Source organism: Carica papaya, chromosome 8 (assembly GCF_054855325.1).
Source record: "Carica papaya isolate Zhongbai chromosome 8, ASM5485532v1, whole genome shotgun sequence".
NCBI lineage: Eukaryota > Viridiplantae > Streptophyta > Magnoliopsida > Brassicales > Caricaceae > Carica > Carica papaya.
Genome location: NC_142316.1, coordinates 21,703,908 through 21,725,944, shown reverse-complemented (window position 1 = coordinate 21,725,944; position 22,037 = coordinate 21,703,908). Strand labels below are relative to the sequence as shown.

The window sequence follows — 22,037 nt, the reverse complement described above, 5'->3', positions numbered from 1 at the left end:
AAATCACACTTAATTGCGGAGTTCTGATGGGATCCGGTGCATTAGTGCTGGTATGATCGCACCTGTTTAATTTCACGCTGCAAATACATACAGTCCTTCTCCTTTCTTCCCCCTCCCGTCATTTGTTTCCATGTGCGTGCGCATTGCACCTCCCGTTCTCGTTAAAATATCAAGTAAAATGCCACGACGCCGTGACTCACATTTGCGAATAAACCTGCGGACCATAATTCAAGTCGCGCATAACATCGAAAGAATCATCTGCAAAAAAATGGGTGCAACATGAGGATTTCGCAAGAAAATGGGTGAAATATAAGGACTTCGCAGGAGGTCACCCATCCTAGTACTACTGTCGCCCAAGCACCCGTAACTTGCGGAGTTCTGATAAAATCTGTTGCATTAGTGCTGGTATGATCGCTCATGTTTCATTTTGCGCTGCAAATACATACACTCTTTCTCCTTCCATCCCCCCTCCCGTATTTTGATTCCTTGTGCGTGCACTCTACATCTCTCCTTCTCGTTCTAATATCAAGTAAAATGCCTCGGCATCGAGACTCACCTTTGCGAATGAACCAGCGGTTCAAAATTCCATTCGCGCGTAACGTCGAATGACCCATCCGAAAAAAAATGAGTGCAACACGAGGACTTCCCAAGAGGTCACCCATCCGAGTTCTACTCTCGCCCAAGCACACTTAGGTCACCCATCCAAGTACTACTCTCGCCCAAGCACAATTAAGTGCAGAGTTCTGATGGGATCCGGTGCATTAGTGCTAGTATGATCGCACCTATTTCATTTCGCGCTGCAAATACATACACTCCTTCTCCTTTCTTCCCCCTCCCGTCATTTGTTTCCTGGTGTGTTCACACTTCACCTCTCCTTCTCGTTCTAATATCAATTAAAATGCCCCTGCGTCTTGATTCACATTTGCGTATAAACCAGCGGACCATATATCCAGTCGTGCATAACGTCGAACAGCCCATCTGAAAAAAAATGGGTGCAACACGAGAACTACCCAGGAGGTCACCCATCCCTGTACTACTTTCACCAAAGAACATTTAACTGCGGAGTTCTGATGGGATCCGGTAAATTTGTGCTGGTATGATCGCACCTGTTTCATTTAGTGCTGAAAAAACATACACTCCATCTCCTTCCCTCCTCCCTCTCATCATTTGTTTCCATGTGCGTTCACACTGCACCTCTCCTTCTCGTTCTAATATCGATTAAAATGCCTTTGCTTCTTGACTCACATTTGCGTATAAACCAGCGGACCGTAGTTCCAGTCGCACGTCATGTCGAACGCCCCGTCTGAAAAAAAATTGGTGCGACACGAGGACTTCCCAGGAGGACACCCATTCTAGTACTACTCTCACCCAAGCACACTTAACTGCATAGTTCTGAGGGATCCGGTGTATTAGTGCTGGTATGATCGAACCTGTTTAATTTTGTGCTGCAAATACATACACTCCTTCTCCTTTCTTCCCCCTCCTGTCATTTGTTTCCATGTGCGTGCGCATTGTACCTCCCGTTCTCGTTCTAATATCAAGTAAAAGAACCACGGCGCCTTGACTCACATTTGCGAATAAACCTGCGGACCATAATTCAAGTCGAGTGTAACGTCGAAAGAATCATCTGCAAAAAAATGGGTGTAACACGAGGACTTCTCAATAAAATGGATGAAATATAAGGACTTCGCAGGAGGTCACCCATCCTAGTACTACTCTCGCCCAAGCACCCTTAACTTGGAGAGTTCTGATAGAATCTGTTCCATTAGTACTGGTATGATCGCTCATGTTTCATTCTGCGCTGCAAATACATACACTCTTTCTCCTTCCATCCCCCCTCCCGTCATTAGTTTCCTTTTGCGTGCACTCTGCATCTCTCCATCTGGTTCTAATATCAAGTAAAATGCCCCGAAACCGTGACTCACCTTTGCGAATGAACCAGCGGTTCTTAATTCCATTCGCGCGTAACGTCGAACGACCCATCCGAAAAAAATGGGTGCAACACGAGGACTTCGCAGGAGGTCACCCATCCGAGTACTACTCTCGCCCAAGGACAATTAAGTGCGGAGTTCTGATGGGATCCGGTGCATTAGTGCTGGTATGATCGCACATGTTTCATTTCGCGCTGCAAATACATACACTCCTTCTCCTTTCTTCCCCCTCCCGTCATTTGTTTCCTGGTGAGTTCACATTTTACCTCTCCTTCTCGTTATAATATCAATTAAAATGCCTCTGTGTCTTGACTCACATTTGCGTATAAACCAGCGGTCCATAATTACAGTCGTGCGTAACGTCGAACGGCCCATCTAAAAAAAATGAGTGCAATACGAGAACTTCCCAGGAGGTAACCCATCCTTGTACTACTTTCGCCAAAGCACACTTAACTGCGGAGTTATGATGGGATCCGGAGCATTTGTGCTGGTATGCCCGCACCTGTTTCATTTTGTGCTTAAAATACATACACTCCTTTTCCTTCCCTCCCCCCTCCCATCATTTATTTCCTTGTGCGTTCACACTGCACCTCTCCTTTTTTATTTCCCCTCTCGTCATTTGTTTCCTTGTGCGTGCGCACTGCACCTCCCGTTCTCGTTCTAATATCAAGTAAAATGCAACGGCGCCGTGACTCACATTTGCGAATAAACCTGCGGACAATAATTCAAGTCATGCGTAACTACAAAAGAATCATCTGCAAATAAATTGGTGCAACACGAGGACTTTCCAAGAAAATGGGTGAAATACAAGAACTTCGCAGGAGGTAACCCATCCTAGTACTCTTCTCGCCCAAGCACCCTTACCTGCAGAGTTCTGATAGAATCCGTTGCATTAGTACTGGTATGATCGCTAATGTTTAATTCTGTGCTGCAAATACATACACGCTTTCTCCTTCCATCCCCCTTCCCGTCATTTGTCTCCTTGTGCGTGCACTCTGCATCTCTCCTTCTCGTTCTAATATCAAGTAAAATTACCCGGCACCGTGACTCACCTTTGCAAATGAACCAGCAGTTCATAATTCCATTCGCGCGTAACATCAAACGACCCATTTGAAAAAAAATGGTTGCAACACGAGGACTTCCCAGGAGGTCACCCATCCGAGTACTACTCTCGCCCAAGCATGCTTAGCTGCGGAATTCTGATGGGATCCGGAGCATTAGTACTGGTATGATCACACCTTTTTAATTTCGCGCTGCAAATACATACACTCCTTCTCCTTTCTTCCCCCTCCCGTCACTTGTTTTCTTGTGTGTGCGAACTGCACCACCAGTTCTTGTTATAATATCAAGTAAAATGCCATGGCGCCGTGACTCACATTTGCGACTAAACCTGCGGACCATAATTCAAGTCGCGCGTAACGTCGAAAGAATCATCTACAAAAAAATGGGCACAACACGAGGACTTCCCAAGAAAATGGGTGATATATAAGGACTTCGAAGGAGGTGACCCATCCTAGTACTACTCTCGCCCAAGAACCCTTAACTTGCGGAGTTCTGATAGAATCCGTTGCATTAGTGCTGGTATGATCGCTCATGTTTCATTCTGCGTTGCAAATACATACACTATTTCTCCTTCCACCCCCCTCCCGTCATTTGTTTCCTTGTGCGTGCACTCTGCATCTATCCTTCTCGTTCTAATATCAAGTAAAATGCCCCGGCACCGTGACTCACCTTTGCGATCGAACCAGCGGTTCATAATTCCATTCATGCGTAACGTCGAACGACCCATCCGAGTACTACTTTCACCCTAGCACACTTAACTGCGGAGCTCTGATGGAATTCGGTGCATTAGTGCTGGTATGATCGCACCTGTTTCATTTCGCGCTGCAAATAAATACACTCCTTCTCATTTCTCCCCCCTCCCATCATTTGTTTCCTTGTGCGTTCACACTGCACCTCTCCTTCTCGTTCTAATATCGATTAAAATGCCCCTGCTTCTTGACTCACATTTGCGTATAAACCAGCAGACCATAGTTCCACTTGTGCGTAACGTCGAACTACCCGTCTTAAAAAAAATAAGTGCGACACGAGGACTTCCTAGGAGGTCATCCATCCGAGTATTACTCTCGCCTAAGCACACTTAACTACGGAGTTCTGATGGGATCCGATGCATTAGTGCAGGTATGATCACACCTGTTTAATTTCGCGCTGCAAATACATACACTCCTTCTCCTTTCTTCCCCCTCCCGTCATTTGTTTCCTGGTGCGTTCACACTTCACCTCTCCTTCTCGTTCTAATATCAATTAAAATGCCCCTGTGTCTTGACTCGCATTTGCGTATAAACCAGCGGACAATAGTTCCAGTCGCGCGTAACGTTGAATGACCCTTCTAAAAAAAAATAGGTGCAACACGAGAACTTCCTAGGAGGTAACCCATTCTTGTACTACTTTCGCCAAAGCACACTTATCTGCGGAGTTCTGATGGGATCCGGGGCATTTGTGCTGGTATGATCGCGCCTATTTCATTTCGTGCTGAAAATACATACACTCCTTCTCCTTCCCTCCCTCCTCCCAACATTTGTTTCCTTGTGCGTTCATACTGCACCTCTCCTTCTCCTAATATCGATTAAAATGCCCCTGCTTCTTGACTCACATTTGCGTATAAACAAGCGGACCATTGTTCCAGTCGCGCGTAACGTCGAACGACCTGTCTGAAAAAAAATTTGTGCAACACGAGGACTTCCTAGGAGGTCACCCATCCGAGTACTACTCGCACCCAAGCACACTTAACTGCGGAGTTCTGATGGGATCCGGTACATTAGTGCTAGAATGATCGTACCTCTTTAATTTTGCGCTGCAAATACAAACTCCTCTTCTCCTTTCTTCCCCCTCCCGTTATTTGTTTCCTGGTGCGTTCACACTTCACCTCTCCTTCTCGTTCTAATATCAATTAAAATGCCCCTCCGTCTTAACTCACATTTGTGTATAAACCAGCGGACCATAGTTCCAGTCGCGCGTAACGTCGAACGACCCATCTGAAAAAAAAATGGGTGCAACATGAGAACTTCCCAAGAAAATGGGTTAAATATAAGGACTTCGCAGGAGGTCACTCATCCTAGTACTACTCTCGCCCAAGCACCTTTAACTGCGGAGTTCTAATGGGATCCGGTGCATTAGTGCTAGTATGATCGCACCTGTTTCATTTCGCGCTGCAAATACATACACTCCTTCTCCTTTCTTCCCCCTCCCGTCATTTGTTTCCTGGTGCGTTCACAGTTCACCTCTCCTTATCGTTCTAATATCAAGTAAAATGCTACGACGTCGTGACTCACATTTGCGAATAAACATGCAGACCATAATTCAAGTCGCACGTAATGTCGAAAGAATCATCTTTAAAAAAATGGGTGCAACACGAGTACATCCCAAGAAAATGGGTGAAATATAAGGACTTTGCAGGAGGTCACCCATCCTAGAACAACTCTCGCCTAAGCACGCTTACCTACGGAGTTCTGATAGAATCTGTTGCATTACTGCTGGTATGATATCTCATGTTTTATTCTGTGCTGCAAATACATACACTATTTCTCCTTCTAATATCAAGTAAAATGCCCGGCACCGTGACTCACCTTTGCGAATGAACCAGCTGTTCATAATTCCATTAGTGTGTAATGTCGAACGACCCATCCAAAAAAAAATTGGTGCAACACGAGGACTTCCCAAGATGTCACCCATCCGAGTACTACTCTTGCCAAAGCACACTTAACTACGGAGTTCTGAATGGATCCGGTGAATTTGTGCAGGTATGATCGCACATGTTTCATTTTGTGCTGAAAATACATACACTCCATCTCCTTCCCTCCCCCCTCCCATCATTTGTTTTCTTGTGCGTTCAAACTGCACCTCTCCTTATCGTTCTAATATCGATTAAAATGCCCTTGCTTCTTGACTCACATTTGCGTATAAACCAGTGGACCATAGTTCCAGTCGCGCGTACAATTGAACGACCCGTCTGAAAAAAAAATTGTGCGACACGAGTACTTCCCAGGAGGACACCCATCCGAGTACTACTCTCGCCCAAGCACACTTAACTGCGGAGTTCTGATGGGATCCGGTGCATTAGTGTTGATATGATCGCACTTGGTTTATTTCGCGCTGCAAATACATACACTCCTTCTCCTTTCTTCCCCCTCCCATCATTTGTTTCCTTGTGCGTGCGCACTGCACCTCCCGTTCTGGTTCTAATATCAAGTAAAATGCCACAGCGCCGTGACTCACATTTGCGAATAAACCTGCGGACCATAATTCAAGTCGCGCGTAACGTCGAAAGAATCATCTGCAAAAAAATGGGTGAAATATAAGGACTTCTCAGGAGGTCACCCATCCTAGTACTACTCTCGCCCAAACACGTTTACCTACGGAGTTCTGATAAAATCCGTTGCATTAGTGCTGGTATGATCTCTCATGTTTCATTTTGCGCTGCAAATACAAACACTCTTTCTCCTTCCATCCCCCCTCCCGTCATTTGTTTCCTTGTGCGTGCACTCTACATCTCTCCTTCCCATTCTAATATCAAGTAAAATGCCCCGGCACCGTGACTCACCTTTGCGAATGAACCAACGGTTCATAATTCCATTAGCGTGTAATGTCGAACGACCCATCCGAAAAAAAATGGGTGCAACATTTGTTTCCTTGTGCGTGCACTCTGCATCTCTCCTTCTCGTTCTAATATCAAGTAAAATGCCCTGGCACCGGGACTCACCTTTGCGAATGAACCAGCAGTTCATAATTCCATTAGCGTGTAACGTCGAACGACCCATCCGAAAAAAAATGGGTGCAACACGAGGACTTCCTAGGAGGTCACCCATCCGGGTACTACTCTCGGCCAGGCACACTTAACAGCGGAGTTCTGATGGGATCCGGTGCATTAGTGCTGGTATGATCGCACCTGTTTCATTTTGTGCTGCAACTACATACACTCCTTCTCCTTACTTCCCCCTCCCGTCATTTTTTTCCTGGTGCGTTCACACTTCACCTCTCCTTCTCGTTCTAATATCAATTAAAATGCCCTGCGTCTTGACTCACATTTACGTATAAACTAGTGGACCATAGTTCAAGTTGTGCGTAACGTCGAACGACCTATCTGAAAAAAAAAATTGGTGCAACACCAGAACTTCCCAGGAGGTGAACCATCCTTGTACTACTCTCGCCAAAGCACACTAAACTGTGGAGTTCTGATGGGATCCGGTGAATTTGTGCTGGTATGATCGCACTTGTTTCATTTTGTGCTGAAAATACATGCACTTCTTCTCCTTCCCTCCCCCCTCCCATCATTTATTTCCTTGTGCGTTCACACTGCACCTCTCCTTCTCGTTCTAATATCGATTAAAATACCCCTGCTTCTTGACTCAAATTTGCGTATAAACCAGCGGACCATAGCTCCAGTCGCGCGTAGCGTCGAACGACCCGTTTGAAAAAAAATTGGTGCGACACGAGAACTTCCCAGGAGGTCACCCATCCGAGTACTACTCTCACCCAAGCACACTTAAATGTGGAGTTCTGATGGGATCCGGTGCATTGGTACTGGTATGATCGCACCTGTTTAATTTTGCGCTGCAAATACATACACTTCTTCTCCTTTCTTCCCCCTCCAGTCATTTGTTTCCTTGTGCGTGCGCTCTGCACCTCCCGTTCTCATTCTAATATCAAGTAAAATGCCACGGCGTTGTGACTCATATTTGCAAATAAACCTATGGACCATTATTCAAGTCGCGCATAACGTCGAAAGAATCATCTGCAAAAATATGGGTGCAACACGAGGACTTCCCAAGAAAATGGGTAAAATATAAAGACTTCGCAGGAGGTCACCCATCCTACTACTACTCTTGCCCAAGCACGCTTACCTGCGGAGTTCTGATAGAATCCGTTGCATTAGTTCTGGTATGATCGCTCATGTTTCATCCTGCGCTGCAAATACATACACTCTTTCTCCTTCCACCCCTCTCCCGTCATTTGTTTCCTTGTTTGTGCACTCTTCATCTCTCCTTCTCGTTCTAATATCAAGTAAAATGTCCCGGCACCGTGACTCACCTTTGCGAATGAACCAGCGATTCATAATTCCATTTGCACGAAACATCGAACGACCCATCCGAAAAAAATGGGTGCAACACGAGGACTTCCGAGGAGGTCACACATCCGAGTACTACTATCGTCAAAGCACACTTAACTGTGGAGTTCTAATTGAATTCGGTGCATTAGATCTGGTATGATCGCACCTGTTTCATTTCGGGATGTAAATACATACACTCCTTCTCCTCTCTTCCCCCTCCCGTCATTTGTTTCCTGGTGCGTTCACACATCACCTCTCCTTCTCGTTCTAATGTAAATTAAAATGCCCCTGCATCTTGACTCACATTTGCGTATAAACCAGTGGAACATAGTTCCAGTCGCGAGTAACGTCGAATGACCCATCTGAAAAAAAAAAAAGGGTGCAACACGAGAACTTCCCAGGAGGTAACCCATCCTTGTACTACTTTCGCCAAAGAACCCTTAACTTCGGAGTTCTGATAGAATCCGTTGCATTAGTGCTGGTATGATCGCACCTGTTTCATTTCGTGCTGAAAATACATACACTCCTTCTCCTTCCGCCCCCCTCCCATCATTTGTTTCCTTGTGCGTTCACACTGCACCTCTCATTCTCGTTCTAATATCGATTAAAATGCCCCTGCTTCTTAACTCACATTTGCGTATAAACCAGCGGACCCTAGTTCAAGTCGCGCGTAACGTCGAACAACCCGTCTGAAAAAAAATTGGTGCGACACGAAGACTTCCCAGGAGGTCACCCATCCGAGTACTACTCTTGCCCAAACACATTTAACTGCGGAGTTCTGATGGGATCCGGTGCATTAGTGCTGGTATGATTGCACCTGTTTAATTTCGCGCTGCAAATACATAAACTCCTTCTCCTTTCTTCCCCCTCCTGTCATTTGTTTGTTGTTGCTTTCACACTTCACCTCTCCTTCTTGTTATAATATAAATTAAAATGCCCCTGCTTCTTGACTCACATATGCGTATAAACCAGTGGACCCTAGTTCAAGTCGCGCGTAACGTCGAACGACCCGTCTGAAAAAAGATTGGTGCGACACGAGGACTTCCCAGGAGGTCACCCATCCGAATACTACTCTTGCCCAAGCACAGTTAACTGCGGAGATCTGATGGGATCCGGTGCATTAGTGCTGGTATGATTGCACCTGTTTAATTTCGCGCTGCAAATACATAAACTCCTTCTCCTTTCTTCCCCCTCCCGTCATTTGTTTCTTGGTGCGTTCACACTTCACCTCTCCTTCTCGTTCTAATATCAATTAAAATGCCCCTGTGTCTTGACTCACATTTGTGTATAAACCAGCGGAACATAGTTCCAGTCGCGAGTAACGTCGAACGACCCATCTGAAAAAACAAAAGGGTGCAACACGAGAACTTCCCAGGAGGTAACCCATCCTTGTACTACTTTCGCCAAAGCACACTTAACTGTAGAGTTCTGATGGGATCTGGTGCCTTTGGGCTGGTATGATCGCACCTGTTTCATTTCGTGCTGAAAATACATACACTCCTCCTTCCCGCCCCCCACCCATCATTTGTTTCCTTGTGCGTTCACACTGCACCTCTCCTTTTCATTCTGATATCGATTAAAATGCCCCTGCTTTTTGACTCACATTTGCGTATAAACAAGTGGACCATAGTTCCAGTCGCGCGTAACGTCGAACGACCCGTCTGAAAAAAAATAGGTGCGATACGAGGACTTCCCAAGGGGTCACCCATCCGAGTACTACTCTCGCCCAAACACACTTAACTGCAGAGTTCTTATGGGAACCTGTGCAATAGTGCTGGTATGATCGCACCTGTTTCATTTCGCGCTGCAAATACAAACACTCCTTCTCCTTTCATCCCCCTCCTGTCATTTGTTTGTTGTTGCTTTCACACTTCACCTCTCCTTCTCGTTATAATATAAATTAAAATGCCCCTGCTTCTTGACTCACATTTGCGTATAAACCAGCGGAACCTAGTTCCAGTCGTGCATAACGTCGAACGACCCGTCTGAAAAAAAATTGGTGCGACACGAGGACTTCCCAGGAGGTCACCCATCCGAGTACTACTGTTGCCCAAGCATAGTTAACTGCGGAGTTCTGATGGGATCCGGTGCATTAGTGCTGGTATGATTGCACCTGTTTAATTTCGCGCTTCAAATACATAAACTCCTTCTCCTTTCTTCCCCTCCCGTCATTTGTTTCCTTGTGTGTGCGCACTGCACCTCCTGTTCTCGTTCTAATATCAAGTAAAATACAACGCCGCCATGACTCACATTTGTGAATAAACCTGCGGACCATAATTAAAGTCGCACGTAACGTTGAAAGAATCATCTGCAAAAAAATAGGTACAACACGAGGACTTCCTAAGAAAATAGGTGAAATATAAGTACTTCGCAGGAGCTCACCCAACCTAGTACTACTCTCGCCCAAGCACCCTTAACTTGCAGAGTTCTGATAGAATCCGTTGCATTAGTGCTGGTATGATCACTCATGTTTCATTATGCGCTACAAATACATACACTCTTTGTCCTTCTATCCCCCCTCCCGTCATTTTTTTTCCTTGTACGTGCACTCTGCATCTCTCCTTCTCATTCTAATATCAAGTAAAATGTCCCGGCACCGTGACTCACCTTTGCGAATGAACCAGTGGTTCATAATTCCATTCGCGCATAACGTCGAACGACCCATCCGAAAAAAAATGGGTGCAACACGAGGACTTCCCAGGAGGTCACCCATCCGAGTACTACTCTCGCCCAAGCACACTTAACTGCGGAGTTCAGATCCGGTGCATTAGTGCTCGTATGATCGCACCTGTTTCATTTCGCGCTGCAAATACAAACACTCCTTCTCCTTTCTTCCCCCTCCCGTCATTTGTTTCCTGGTGCGTTCACACTTCACCTCTCCTTCTCGTTCTAATATAAATTAAAATGCTCCTGCGTCTTGACTCACATTTGGGTATAAACCAGCGGACCATAGTTCCAGTCGCGCGTAACGTCGAACGACCCATCTGAAAAAAAAAAGAGTGCATCACGAGAACTTCCCAGGAGGTAACCCATCCTTGTACTACTTTTACCAAAGCACACTTAACTGTAGAGTTCTGATGGGATCCGGTGCCTTTGGGCTGGTATGATCGCACCTGTTTCATTTCGTGCTGAAAATACATACACTCATTCTCCTTCCCGCCCCCCTCCCATCATTTGTTTCCTTGTGCGTTCACACTGCACCTCTCCTTCTCCTTCTAATATCGATTAAAATGCCCCTGCTTCTTGACTCACATTTGCGTATAAACAAGCGGACAATAGTTCCAGTCGCGCGTAACGTCGAATGACCCATCTGAAAAAAAATAGGTGCGACACGAGGACTTCAAAGGAGGTCACCCATCCGAGTACTACTCTCACCCAAGCACACTTAACTGCGGAATTCTGATGGGATTTGGTGCATTAGTGCTGGTATGATCGCACCAGTTTAATTTTGCGCTGCAAATACATACACTCCTTCTCCTTTCTTCCCCCTCCCGTCAATTGTTTCCTTGTGCGTGCGCATTGCACCTCCCATTCTCCTTCTAATATCAAGTAAAATGCTATGGTGTCGTGACTCACATTTGTGAATAAACCTACAGACCATATATCAAGTTGCGCGTAACGTCGCATTGCAAAAAAATGGGTGCAACACGAGGACTTCCTAAGAAAATGGGTGAAATATAAGGACTTCACAGGAGGTCACCCATCCTAGTACTACTCTCGCCCAAGCACTCTCAACTGCGGAGTTCTGATAGAATCTGTTGCATTAATGCTGGTATGATCGCTCATGTTTCATTCTGCGCAGTAAATACATGCACTCTTTCTCATTCCATTCCCCCTCCCGTCATTTGTTTCCTTATGCGTGCACTCTGCATCTCTTCTTCTTGTTCTAATATCAAGTAAAATGCCCTGGTACCGTGACTCACCTTTGCGAACGAACCAGCAGTTCATAATTCCATTCGCGCGTAACGTCAAGCAACCCATCCGAAAAAAAATGGGTGCAACACGAGAACTTCCGAGGAGGTAACCCATCCGAGTATTACTCTCGCCCAAGCACACTTAACTGCAGAGTTCAGATCCGGTGCATTAGTGCTGGTATGATCACACCTGTTTCATATCGCGCTGCAAATACATACTCTCCTTCTCCTTTCTTCCCCCTCCCGTCATTTGTTTCTTGGTGCGTTCACACTTCACCTCTCCTTCTCGTTCTAATATCAAATAAAATGCCCCTGTGTCTTGACTCACATTTGCGTATAATCCAGCGGACCATAGTTCCAATAGCGTGTAACGTTGAATGACCCATCTAAAAAAAATAATGGGTGCAATAGGAGAACTTTCCAGGAGGTAACCCATCCTTGTACTACTTTCGCAAAAGCACACATAACTGCGGAGTTCTGATGGGATCCGGTGCATTTGTGCTGGTATAATCGCACCTGTTTCATTTCGTGCTGAAAATACATACACTCTTTCTCCTTCCCTCCCCCCTCCCATCATTTGTTTCCTTGTGTGTTCACACTACACCTCTCCTTCTCTTTCTAATATCGATTAAAATACCTCTGCTTCTTGACTCACATTTGCGTATAAACCAGCGGACCATAGTTCCAGTCGCGCATAACGTCGAACGACCTGTCTAAAAAAAAATTGTTGCGACACGAGGACTTCCCAGGAGGTCACCCATCCGAGTACTACTCTCGCCCAAGTAAACTTAACTGCAGAGTTTTGATGGGATCCGGTGCATTAGTGCTGGTGTGATCGCACCTGTTTAATTTCGCGCTGCAAACACATACACTCCTTCTCCTTTCTTCTCCCTCCCGTCATTTGTTTCCTTGTGCGTGCCCACTGCACCTCCCGTTCTCGTTCAAATATCAAGTAAAATACCACGGCGCCGATACTCACATTTGCGAATAAACCTGCAGACCATAACTCAAGTCGCGCTTAACATCAAAAGAATCATCTGCAAAAAAATGAATGCAACACGATGATTTCCCAAGAAAATTGGTGAAATATAAGGACTTCGCAGGAGGTCACCCATTCTAGAGCTACTCTCGCCCAAGCACCCTTACCTGCGGAGTTCTGATATAATCCGTTGCATTAGTGCTGATATGATCGCTCATGTTTTATTCTGCGCTGCAAATACATACACTCTTTCTCCTTCCATCCCCCCTCCCATCATTTGTTTCCTTATGCGTGCACTCTACATCTCTCCTTCTCGTTCTAATATCAAATAAAATGCCCGACACTGTGACTCACATTTGCGAATGAACCAGCGGTTCATAATTCCATTCGCGCATAACGTTGAACGACCCATCCGAAAAAAAATGGGTGCACACGAGGACTTCCCAGGAGGTCACCCATCCGAGTACTACTCTTACCCAAGCACAGTTAACTGCGGAGTTCAGATCCGGTGCATTAGTGCTGGTATGATCGCATCAGTTTAATTTCGCGCTGCAAATATATACACTCCTTCTCCTTTCTTCCCTCTCCCGTCATTTGTTTCCCTGTGCGTGCGCACTGCACCTCCCGTTCTCGCTCAAATATCAAGTAAAATGTCACAGCGCCGTGACTCAAATTTGCGAATAAACCTGGGGACCATAATTCAAGTCGTGCAGAACGTCGAAAGAATCATCTGCAAAAAAATGGGTGAAATATAAGGACTTCGCAGGAGGTCACCCATCCTAGTACTCCTCTCGCCCAAGCACCCTTAACTTGCGGAGTTCTGATAGAATCCGTTGCATTAGTGCTGCTATGATCGATAATGTTTCATTCTGCGGTGCAAATACATACACTCTTTCTCCTTCCATCCCCCCTCCCGTAATTTGTTTCCTTGTGCGTGCCCTCTGCATCTCTCTTTCTCGTTCTAATATCAAGTAAAATGCCCCGGCACCGTGACTCACCAATGCGAATGAACCAGCAGTTCATAATTCCATTCGCGCGTAACGTCGAACGACCCATCCGAAAAAAAATAGGTGCAACACAAGGACTTCCCAGGAGGTCACCCATCCGAGTACGACTCTCACCCAAGCACACTTAACTGCGGAGTTCAGATCTGGTGCATTAGCGCTAGTATAATCGCACCTATTTCATTTCGCGCTGCGAATACATACACTCCTTCTCCTTTCTTCCCCCTCCCGTCATTTGTTTCCTGGTGCGTTCATACAACACCTCTCATTCTCGTTCTAATATCGAATAAAATGCCCTTGCTTCTTGACTCACATTTACGTATAAACCAGCGGAACATAGTTCCAGTCGCGCGTAACGTCGAACGACCGTCTGAAAAAAAATTGTTGCGACACGAGAACTTCCCAGGAGGTCACCCATCTGGGTACTACTCTCGTCCAAGCACATTTAACTGCGGAGTTCTGATGGGATCCGGTGCATTAGTGCTGGTATGATCGCACCTGTTTAATTTTGCGCTTCAAATACATACAATCCTTCTCTTTTCTTCCCCCTCCTGTCATTTGTTTACTTGTGCGTGTTCACTGCACCTCCCGTTCTCGTTCAAATATCAAGCAAAATGCTACGGCACCGTGACTCAAATTTGCGAATAAACCTGCGTTCCATAATTCAAGTCGCGCGTAACGTCGAAAGAATTATCTGCAAAAATATGGGTGCAACACGAGGACTTCCCAAGAAAACTGGTGAAATATAAGGACTTCGCAGGAGGTCACCCATCCTAGTACAACTCTCGCCCAAGCACCCTTAACCGCAGAGTTCTGATAGAATCCGTTGCATTAGTGATGGTATGATCGCTCAAGTTTCACTCTGCGCTGCAAATACATACACTCTTTCTCCTTCCATCCCCTCTCCCGTCATTTGTTTCCATGTGCGTGCACTCTGCATCTCTTCTTCTCGTTCTAATATCAAGTAAAATGCCCCAGCACCGAGACTCACCTTTGCGAATGAACCAGCGGTTCGTAATTCCATTCGCGCGTAACGTCGAACGACCCATCTGAAAAAAAAAATGGGTGCAACACGAGAACTTCCGAGGAGATAACCCATCCTTGTACTCCTCTCGCCAAAGCACACTTACCTGCGAAGTTATGATGGGATCTGGTGCATTAGTGCTGGTATGATCGCACCTGTTTCATTTCGTGCTGCAAATACAGAGACTCCTTCTCCTTTCTTTCCCCTCCTGTCATTTGTTTCCTGTTGCGTTCACACTTCACCTCTATTTCTCGTTCTAATATCAATTAAAATGCCCCTGTGTCTTGACTCACATTTTCGTATAAATCAGCAGACCGCAGTTCCATTCGCGCGTAACTTCGAATGGCCCATATGAAAAAAGAAAATGGGTGCAACATGAGGATTTTTCAAGAAAATGGGTAAAATATAAGGACTTCGCAGGAGGTCACCCATCCTAGTACTACTCTCGCCCAAGCACCCTTAACTTGCGGAGTTCTGATAGAATCCGTTGCATTAGTGCTGGTATGATTGCTCAAGTTTAATTCTGCGCTGCATATATATACATTATTTCTCCTTTCATCCCCCCCCCGTCATTTGTTTCCTTGTGCGTGCACTCTGCATCACTCCTTCTCGTTTTAATATCAAGTAAAATTCTCCAGCACCGTGACTCACATTTGCGAATGAACAAGCGGTTCATAATTCCATTCGCGCGTAACGTCGAACGACCCATTCGAAAAAAAAATAGGTGCTACACGAGAACTTCCCAGGAGGTCACCCATCCGAGTACTATTCTCGCCCAAGCACACTTGACTGCGGAGTTATGATGGGATCCGGTGCATTAGTGCTGGTATGATCGCACCTTTTTCATTTCGCGCTGCAAATACATACACTCCTTCTCCTTTCTTCTCCTTCCCATCATTTGTTTCCTGGTGCGTTCACACTTCACCTCTCCTTCTCATTCTAATATCAATTAAAATGCCCCTGCGTCTTGACTCACATTTGCATATAAACCAGCGGACCAACGTTCTAGTCGCGTGTAACGTCGAACGACCCATCTGAAAAAAAAATGGGTGCAACACGAGAACTTCCCAGGAGGTAACCCATCCTTGTACTACTTTTGCAAAGCACACTTAACTGCGGAGTTCTTATGGGATCCGGTGCATTTGTGGTGGTATGATAACACCTGTTTCATTTTGTACTGCAAATATATATACTCCTTCTCCTTTCTTCCCCCTCCCGTCATTTGTTTCCTTGTTCGTGCGCACTGCACCTCCCGTTCTCGTTCAAATATCAAGTAAAATGTCACGGCGCCTTGACCCATTTTTGCGAATAAACCTGCGGACCATAATTCAAGTCGCGCGTAACGTCGAAAGAATCATCTGCAAAAAAATTGGTGCAAGACGAGGACTTCCCAAAAAAATAAGTGAAATATAAGGACTTCGCAGGAGGTCACCCATCCTATTACTACTCTCGCCCAAGCACCCTTAACTTGCGGAGTTCTGATAGAATCCGTTGCATTAGTGCTGGTATGATCGCTCATGCTTCATTCTGCGCTGCAAATACATACACTCTTTCTCATTCCATCCCCCCTCCCGTCATTTGTTTCCTTGTGCATGCACTCTGCATCTCCCATTCTCGTTCTAATATCAAGTAAAATGCCCCGGCACCGTGACCCACCTCTGCGAACGAACCAGCGGTTCATAATTCCATTCGCGCGTAATGTCGAGCGACCCATCCGAGAAAAAATGGGTGCAACACGAGGACTTCCAAGAAGGTCACCCATCCGAGTACTACTCTCCCCCAGGTATATTTAACTACAGAATTCTGATGGGATCCGGTGCATTAGTGCTGGTATGATCGCACCTGTTTCATTTGGCACTTCAAATACATACACTCCTTATCATATCTTCCACCTCCCTTCATTTGTTTCCTTGTGCGTGCGCACTGCATCTCCCCTTCTCGTTCTAATATCAAGTAAAATTCTACGGTACCGTGACTCACATTTGCGAATAAACTTGCGGACCATAATTAAAGTAACGTGTAATGTCGAAAGAATCATCTGCAAAAAAATGGGTGCAACACGAGGACTTCCCAATAAAATGGGTGAAATATTAGGACTTCGCAGGAGGTCACCCATCCTAGTACTACTCTTGCCCAAGCACCCTTAACTGCGGAGTTATGATAGAATCTGTTGCATTAGTGCAGGTATGATCGCTCATGTTTCATTCTGCGCTGCAAATACATACACTCTTTCTCCTTCCATCCCCACTCCCGTCATTTGTTTCCTTGTGCGTGCACTCTGCATCTCTCCTTCTCGTTCTAATATAAAATAAAATACCCCGGCACCGTGACTCACCTTTGCGAATGAACCAGCGGTTCATAATTCTATTCGTGCGTAACGTCGAATGACCCTTCCGAAAAAAAATGGTTACAACACGAGGACTTCCTAGGAGGTCACCCATCCGAGTACTACTCTCGCCCAAGCACACTTATCTGCAGAGTTCTGATGGGATCCGGTGCATTAGTGCTGGTATGATCTCACCTGTGTCATTTTGCGCTGCAAATACATACACTCCTTCTCCTTTCTTCCCCCTCCCGTCATTTGTTTCCTAATGCGTTCACACTTCACCTCTTCTTCTCGTTCTAATAGCAATTAAAATGCCCCTGCGTCTTGACTCATATTTGTGTATAAACTAGCGGACCATAGTTCCAGTCGCGCGTAACGTAGAACGACCCATCTGAAAAAAAAATGGGTGCAACACGAGAACTTCCCAGGAGGTAACTCATTCTTCTACTACTTTCGCCAAAGCACACTTAACTGCGGAGTTCTGATGGGATCCAGTGCATTTGTGCTGGTATGATCGCACCTGTTTCATTTCGTGCTGAAAATACATACACTCCTTCTCCTTCCCTCCCCCCTCCCATAATTTGTTTCCTTTTGCGTTCACACTGCACCTCTCCTTCTCGTTTTAATATTGATTAAAATGCTCCTGCTTTTTGACTCACATTTGCATATAAACCAGCGGACCATAGTTCGAGTCGCGCGTAACGCCGAATGACCCATCTGAAAAAAAAAAGGGTAATACACGAGAACTTCCTAGGAGATAACTCATCCTTGTACTACTTTCGCTAAAGCACACTTAACTGCGGAGTACTGATGGGATCCAGTGCATTTGTACTGGTATGATCGCACCTGTTTCATTTTGTGCTGAAAATACATACACTCCTTCTCCTTCCCTCCCCCCTCCCATAATGTGTTTCCTTGTGCGTTCACACTGCACATCTCCTTCTCGTTCTAATATCGATTAAAATACTCCTTCTTCTTGACTCATATTTGCGTATAAACCAGCGGACCATAGTTTCAGTCGTGCATAACGTCAAACGACCCATCTGAAAAAAAATTGGTGCGACACAAGGACTTCCCAGGAGGTCACCCATCCGAGAACTACTCTCGCCTAAGCACACTTAACTGCGGAGTTCTGATGGGATCCGGTGCATTAGTGCTAGTATAATCGCACCTCTTTAATTTTGCGCTGCAAATACATACACTCCTCCTTTCTTCCCCCTCCCGTCATTAGTTTTCTTGTGCGTGCGCACTGCACCTCCTGGTCTCGTTCAAATATCAAGCAACATGCCACGGCGCCGTGACTTACATTTGTGAATAAACCTGCGGACCATAATTACTCGCGTAACGTCGAAAGAATCATTTGCAAAAAAATGGTCGCAACACGAGGACTTCCCAAGAAAATGGAGGAAATATAAGGACTTCGCAGGAGGTCACCCATCCTAGTACTACTCTCGCCCAAGCACCCTTAACTTGCAGAGTTCTGATAGAATCCGTTGCATTAGTTCTGGTATGATCGCTCATGTTTCATTTTGCGCTGCAAATACATACACTCTTTCTCCTTCCATCCCCCCTCCCGTCATTTTTTCCTTGTGCATGCCCTCTGCATCTCTCATTCTCGTTCTAATATAAAGTAAAATGTCGCGCGTAACGTCGAAAGAATCATCTGCCGAAAAATGAGTGCAACACGAGGACTTCCCAAGAAAATGGGTGAAATATAAGGACTTCGCAGGAGGTCACCCATCCTAGTACTACTCTCGCCCAAGCACCCGTAACTTGTGGAGTCCTGATAGAATCCGTTGCATTAATGGTGGTATGAAAACTCATGTTTCATTCTGCGCTGCAAATACATGCATTCTTTCTCCTTCCATCCCCCCTCCCGTCATTTTTTTTCCTTGTGCGCACACTCTACATCTCTCCTTCTCCTTCTAATATCAAGTAAAATGCCCCGGCACCGTGACTCAGTTTTGCGAATGAACCAGCGTCTCATAATTCGATTCGTGCATAACGTCGTATGACCCATCTAAAAAAAAATGGGTGCAACACGAGGACTACCCAGAAGGTCACCCATCCGAGTACTACTCTCACCCAAGCACACTTAACTGCGGAGTTCTAATGGGATTCGGTGCATTAGTGCTGGTTTGATCGCACCTGATTAATTTCGCGCTGCAAACACATTCACTCATTCTCATTTCTTCCCCCTCCCGTCATTTGTTTCCTTGTGCGTGCGCACTACACCTCCCGTTCTCGTTTAAATATCAAGTAAATTGTCACGGCGCCGTGACTCACATTTGTAAATAAACCTTCGGAACATAATTCAAGTCGCGTGTAACGTCGAAAGAATCATCTGCAAAAAAATGCGTTGCAAATACATACACTCCTTCCCCTTTCTTCCCCCTCCCGTCATTTATTTCCCAGTGCGTTCACACTTCACCTCTCCTTCTCGTTCTAATATCGATTAAAATGCCCCTGCTTCTTGACTCACATTTGCGTATAAAGCAGCGGACCATAGTTGCAGTCGCGCATAACGTCGAATGTCCCATCTGAAAAAAAATTGGTGCGACACAAAGACTTCCCAAGAGGTCACCCATCTGAGAACTACTTTCGCTCAAGCACACTTAAATGCGGAGTTCTGATGGGATCCGGTGCATTAGTACTGGTATGATCGCACCTGTTTAATTTCGCGCTGCAAATACATACACTCCGTCTCCTTTTTTTCCCCTCCCATCATTTGTTTCCTTGTGCGTGCACACTGCACCTCCCGTTCTTGTTCTAATATCAGGTAAAATGCCATGGCGCCGTGACTCACATTTGCGTATAAACCTGCGGACCATAATTCAAGACGCGCGTAACGTTGAGAGAATCATCTGCAAAAAAATGGGTGCAACACGAGGACTTCCCAAGAAAACAGGTGAAATATAAGGACTTCGCAGGAGGTCACCCATCCTAGTACTACTCTCGCCCAAGCACCCTTAACTTGCAGAGTTCTTATAGAATCTGTTGCATTAGTGCTTGTATGATCCCTCATGTTTCATTCTGCGCTGCAGATACATACACTCTTTCTCCTTCTATCCCCCTTCCCGTCATTTGTTTCCTTGTGCGTGCACTCTGCATCTCTCCTTCTCGTTCTAATATCAAGTAAAATGTCCCGGCACCGTGACTCACCTTTGCGAATGAACCAGCGGTTCATAATTCCATTCGTGCGTAACGTCGAACGACCCATCCAAAAAAAAAAGGGTGTAACACGAGGACTTCCCAGGAGGTCACCCATCCGAGTACTACTCTCGCCCAAGCACACTTAAATGCGGAGTTCAGATCTGGTGCATTAGTACTGGTATGATCGCACCTGTTTAATTTCGCGCTGCAAATAACACTCCTTCTCCTTTCTTCCCCTCCCATCATTTGTTTCCTAGTGCGTTCGCACTTCACCTCTCAATCTCGTTCTAATATCAATTAAAATGTCCCTGCGTCTTTACTCACATTTGCGTATAAAACAGCGGACCATAGCTCCAGTCGCGCGTAACGTCGAACGGCACATCTGAAAAAAAAAAGGGTGCAACACGAGAACATCCCAAGAGGTAACCCATCCTTGTACTACTTTTGCCAAAGCACACTTAACTGCGGAGTTCTGATGGGATCCGGTGCATTTGTGCTGGTATGATCACACCTGTTTCATTTCTTGCTGAAAATACATACACTCCTTCTCTTTCCCTTCCCCCTACCGTCATTTGTTTCCTTGTGTGTTCACATTGCACCTCTCATTCTCGTTCTAATATCGATCAAAATGCCCCTGCTTCTTGACTCACATTTGCGTATAAACCAGTGGACCATAGTTCTAGTCGCGCGTAACGTCGAATGACCTGTCTGAAAAAAAATTAGTGCGACACGAAGACTTACCAGGAGGTCACCCATCAAAGTACTACTCTCGCCCAAGAAGACTTAACTGCAGAGTTCTGATGGGATCTGGTGCATTAGTGCTGGTATGATCGCACCATTTTAATTTCGCGCTGCAAATACATACATTCCTTCTTCTCTCTTCCCCCTCCCATCATTTGTTTTCTTGTGCGTGCCCACTGCACCTCCCGTTCTCGTTCTAATATCAAGTAAAATTCCACGGCGTAGTGACTCACATTTGCGAATAAACCTGCGGACCATAATTCATGTCGCCCGTAACATCGAAAGAATCATCTGTAAAAAAATGGGTGCAACACGAGGACTTTCCAAGAAAATGGGTGAAATATAAGGACTTCGCAGGAGGTCACCCATCCTAGTACTACTCTCGCCCAAGCACCCTTAACTGCAGAGTTCTGATAGAATCCGTTGCATTAGTGCTGGTGTGATCGCTCATGTTTCATTCTGCGCTGCAAATACATACACTCTTTCTCCTTCCATCCCCCCTCCCGTCATTTTGTTCCTTGTGCGTGCACTCTGCATGACTCATTCTCGTTCTAATATCAAGTAAAATGCCCCGGCACCGTGACTCACCTTTGCGAATGAACCAGCAGTTCATAATTCCATTCGCGCGTAACGTCGACCGACCCATCCGAAAAAAAAGGGGTGCAACATGAGGACTTCCCAGGAGATCACCCATCCGAGTACTACACTCGCCCAAGGACACTTAACTGTGGAGTTCTGATGGGATCCGGTGCATTAGTGCTGGTATGATCGCACCTGTTTCATTTTGCGCTGCAAATACATACACTCCTTCTCCTTTATCGTTCTAATATAAATTAAAATGCCCCTGCGTCTTGACTCA

General features: G+C 45.7%; 1 non-coding gene and 38 pseudogenes across 1 annotated transcript; all 39 read right to left on the bottom strand.

Annotated features, from left to right (window-relative positions):
* Positions 1 to 625: 625 nt before the first annotated feature.
* LOC148252390 (5S ribosomal RNA) lies at positions 626 to 784 on the bottom strand (annotated as a pseudogene).
* A 205-nt stretch (positions 785 to 989) lies between these two features.
* Positions 990 to 1,108, bottom strand: LOC148252389 (5S ribosomal RNA; annotated as a pseudogene).
* Positions 1,109 to 1,314: 206 nt separating this feature from the next.
* LOC148252388 (5S ribosomal RNA) lies at positions 1,315 to 1,432 on the bottom strand (annotated as a pseudogene).
* A 561-nt stretch (positions 1,433 to 1,993) lies between these two features.
* Positions 1,994 to 2,112, bottom strand: LOC148252387 (5S ribosomal RNA; annotated as a pseudogene).
* A 204-nt stretch (positions 2,113 to 2,316) lies between these two features.
* Positions 2,317 to 2,435, bottom strand: LOC148252386 (5S ribosomal RNA; annotated as a pseudogene).
* A 617-nt stretch (positions 2,436 to 3,052) lies between these two features.
* On the bottom strand, positions 3,053 to 3,171 carry LOC148252385 (5S ribosomal RNA; annotated as a pseudogene).
* An 836-nt stretch (positions 3,172 to 4,007) lies between these two features.
* On the bottom strand, positions 4,008 to 4,126 carry LOC148252384 (5S ribosomal RNA; annotated as a pseudogene).
* A 205-nt stretch (positions 4,127 to 4,331) lies between these two features.
* On the bottom strand, positions 4,332 to 4,450 carry LOC148252383 (5S ribosomal RNA; annotated as a pseudogene).
* A 203-nt stretch (positions 4,451 to 4,653) lies between these two features.
* LOC148252382 (5S ribosomal RNA) lies at positions 4,654 to 4,772 on the bottom strand (annotated as a pseudogene).
* A 236-nt stretch (positions 4,773 to 5,008) lies between these two features.
* On the bottom strand, positions 5,009 to 5,127 carry LOC148252381 (5S ribosomal RNA; annotated as a pseudogene).
* Positions 5,128 to 5,626: 499 nt separating this feature from the next.
* On the bottom strand, positions 5,627 to 5,745 carry LOC148252380 (5S ribosomal RNA; annotated as a pseudogene).
* Positions 5,746 to 5,951: 206 nt separating this feature from the next.
* On the bottom strand, positions 5,952 to 6,070 carry LOC148252379 (5S ribosomal RNA; annotated as a pseudogene).
* Positions 6,071 to 6,759: 689 nt separating this feature from the next.
* Positions 6,760 to 6,878, bottom strand: LOC148252378 (5S ribosomal RNA; annotated as a pseudogene).
* Positions 6,879 to 7,084: 206 nt separating this feature from the next.
* On the bottom strand, positions 7,085 to 7,203 carry LOC148252377 (5S ribosomal RNA; annotated as a pseudogene).
* A 206-nt stretch (positions 7,204 to 7,409) lies between these two features.
* LOC148252376 (5S ribosomal RNA) lies at positions 7,410 to 7,528 on the bottom strand (annotated as a pseudogene).
* Positions 7,529 to 8,413: 885 nt separating this feature from the next.
* On the bottom strand, positions 8,414 to 8,532 carry LOC148252375 (5S ribosomal RNA; annotated as a pseudogene).
* Positions 8,533 to 8,737: 205 nt separating this feature from the next.
* Positions 8,738 to 8,856, bottom strand: LOC148252374 (5S ribosomal RNA; annotated as a pseudogene).
* A 205-nt stretch (positions 8,857 to 9,061) lies between these two features.
* Positions 9,062 to 9,180, bottom strand: LOC148252373 (5S ribosomal RNA; annotated as a pseudogene).
* A 207-nt stretch (positions 9,181 to 9,387) lies between these two features.
* LOC148252372 (5S ribosomal RNA) lies at positions 9,388 to 9,506 on the bottom strand (annotated as a pseudogene).
* Positions 9,507 to 9,709: 203 nt separating this feature from the next.
* LOC148252371 (5S ribosomal RNA) lies at positions 9,710 to 9,828 on the bottom strand (annotated as a pseudogene).
* Positions 9,829 to 10,033: 205 nt separating this feature from the next.
* LOC148252370 (5S ribosomal RNA) lies at positions 10,034 to 10,152 on the bottom strand (annotated as a pseudogene).
* Positions 10,153 to 10,713: 561 nt separating this feature from the next.
* Positions 10,714 to 10,827, bottom strand: LOC148252369 (5S ribosomal RNA; annotated as a pseudogene).
* A 531-nt stretch (positions 10,828 to 11,358) lies between these two features.
* On the bottom strand, positions 11,359 to 11,477 carry LOC148252368 (5S ribosomal RNA; annotated as a pseudogene).
* A 552-nt stretch (positions 11,478 to 12,029) lies between these two features.
* On the bottom strand, positions 12,030 to 12,143 carry LOC148252367 (5S ribosomal RNA; annotated as a pseudogene).
* A 207-nt stretch (positions 12,144 to 12,350) lies between these two features.
* LOC148252366 (5S ribosomal RNA) lies at positions 12,351 to 12,469 on the bottom strand (annotated as a pseudogene).
* A 206-nt stretch (positions 12,470 to 12,675) lies between these two features.
* On the bottom strand, positions 12,676 to 12,794 carry LOC148252365 (5S ribosomal RNA; annotated as a pseudogene).
* Positions 12,795 to 13,997: 1,203 nt separating this feature from the next.
* Positions 13,998 to 14,111, bottom strand: LOC148252364 (5S ribosomal RNA; annotated as a pseudogene).
* Positions 14,112 to 14,315: 204 nt separating this feature from the next.
* Positions 14,316 to 14,434, bottom strand: LOC148252363 (5S ribosomal RNA). The gene has a single exon (XR_015815189.1). It is a non-coding gene; the product is annotated as a 5S ribosomal RNA (ribosomal RNA).
* A 1,245-nt stretch (positions 14,435 to 15,679) lies between these two features.
* LOC148252362 (5S ribosomal RNA) lies at positions 15,680 to 15,798 on the bottom strand (annotated as a pseudogene).
* An 885-nt stretch (positions 15,799 to 16,683) lies between these two features.
* On the bottom strand, positions 16,684 to 16,802 carry LOC148252361 (5S ribosomal RNA; annotated as a pseudogene).
* A 560-nt stretch (positions 16,803 to 17,362) lies between these two features.
* Positions 17,363 to 17,480, bottom strand: LOC148252360 (5S ribosomal RNA; annotated as a pseudogene).
* A 207-nt stretch (positions 17,481 to 17,687) lies between these two features.
* Positions 17,688 to 17,806, bottom strand: LOC148252359 (5S ribosomal RNA; annotated as a pseudogene).
* A 532-nt stretch (positions 17,807 to 18,338) lies between these two features.
* On the bottom strand, positions 18,339 to 18,457 carry LOC148252358 (5S ribosomal RNA; annotated as a pseudogene).
* An 858-nt stretch (positions 18,458 to 19,315) lies between these two features.
* LOC148252357 (5S ribosomal RNA) lies at positions 19,316 to 19,434 on the bottom strand (annotated as a pseudogene).
* A 401-nt stretch (positions 19,435 to 19,835) lies between these two features.
* Positions 19,836 to 19,954, bottom strand: LOC148252356 (5S ribosomal RNA; annotated as a pseudogene).
* A 561-nt stretch (positions 19,955 to 20,515) lies between these two features.
* Positions 20,516 to 20,629, bottom strand: LOC148252355 (5S ribosomal RNA; annotated as a pseudogene).
* Positions 20,630 to 20,831: 202 nt separating this feature from the next.
* LOC148252354 (5S ribosomal RNA) lies at positions 20,832 to 20,950 on the bottom strand (annotated as a pseudogene).
* Positions 20,951 to 21,156: 206 nt separating this feature from the next.
* LOC148252353 (5S ribosomal RNA) lies at positions 21,157 to 21,275 on the bottom strand (annotated as a pseudogene).
* Positions 21,276 to 21,835: 560 nt separating this feature from the next.
* On the bottom strand, positions 21,836 to 21,954 carry LOC148252352 (5S ribosomal RNA; annotated as a pseudogene).
* Positions 21,955 to 22,037: the final 83 nt, after the last annotated feature.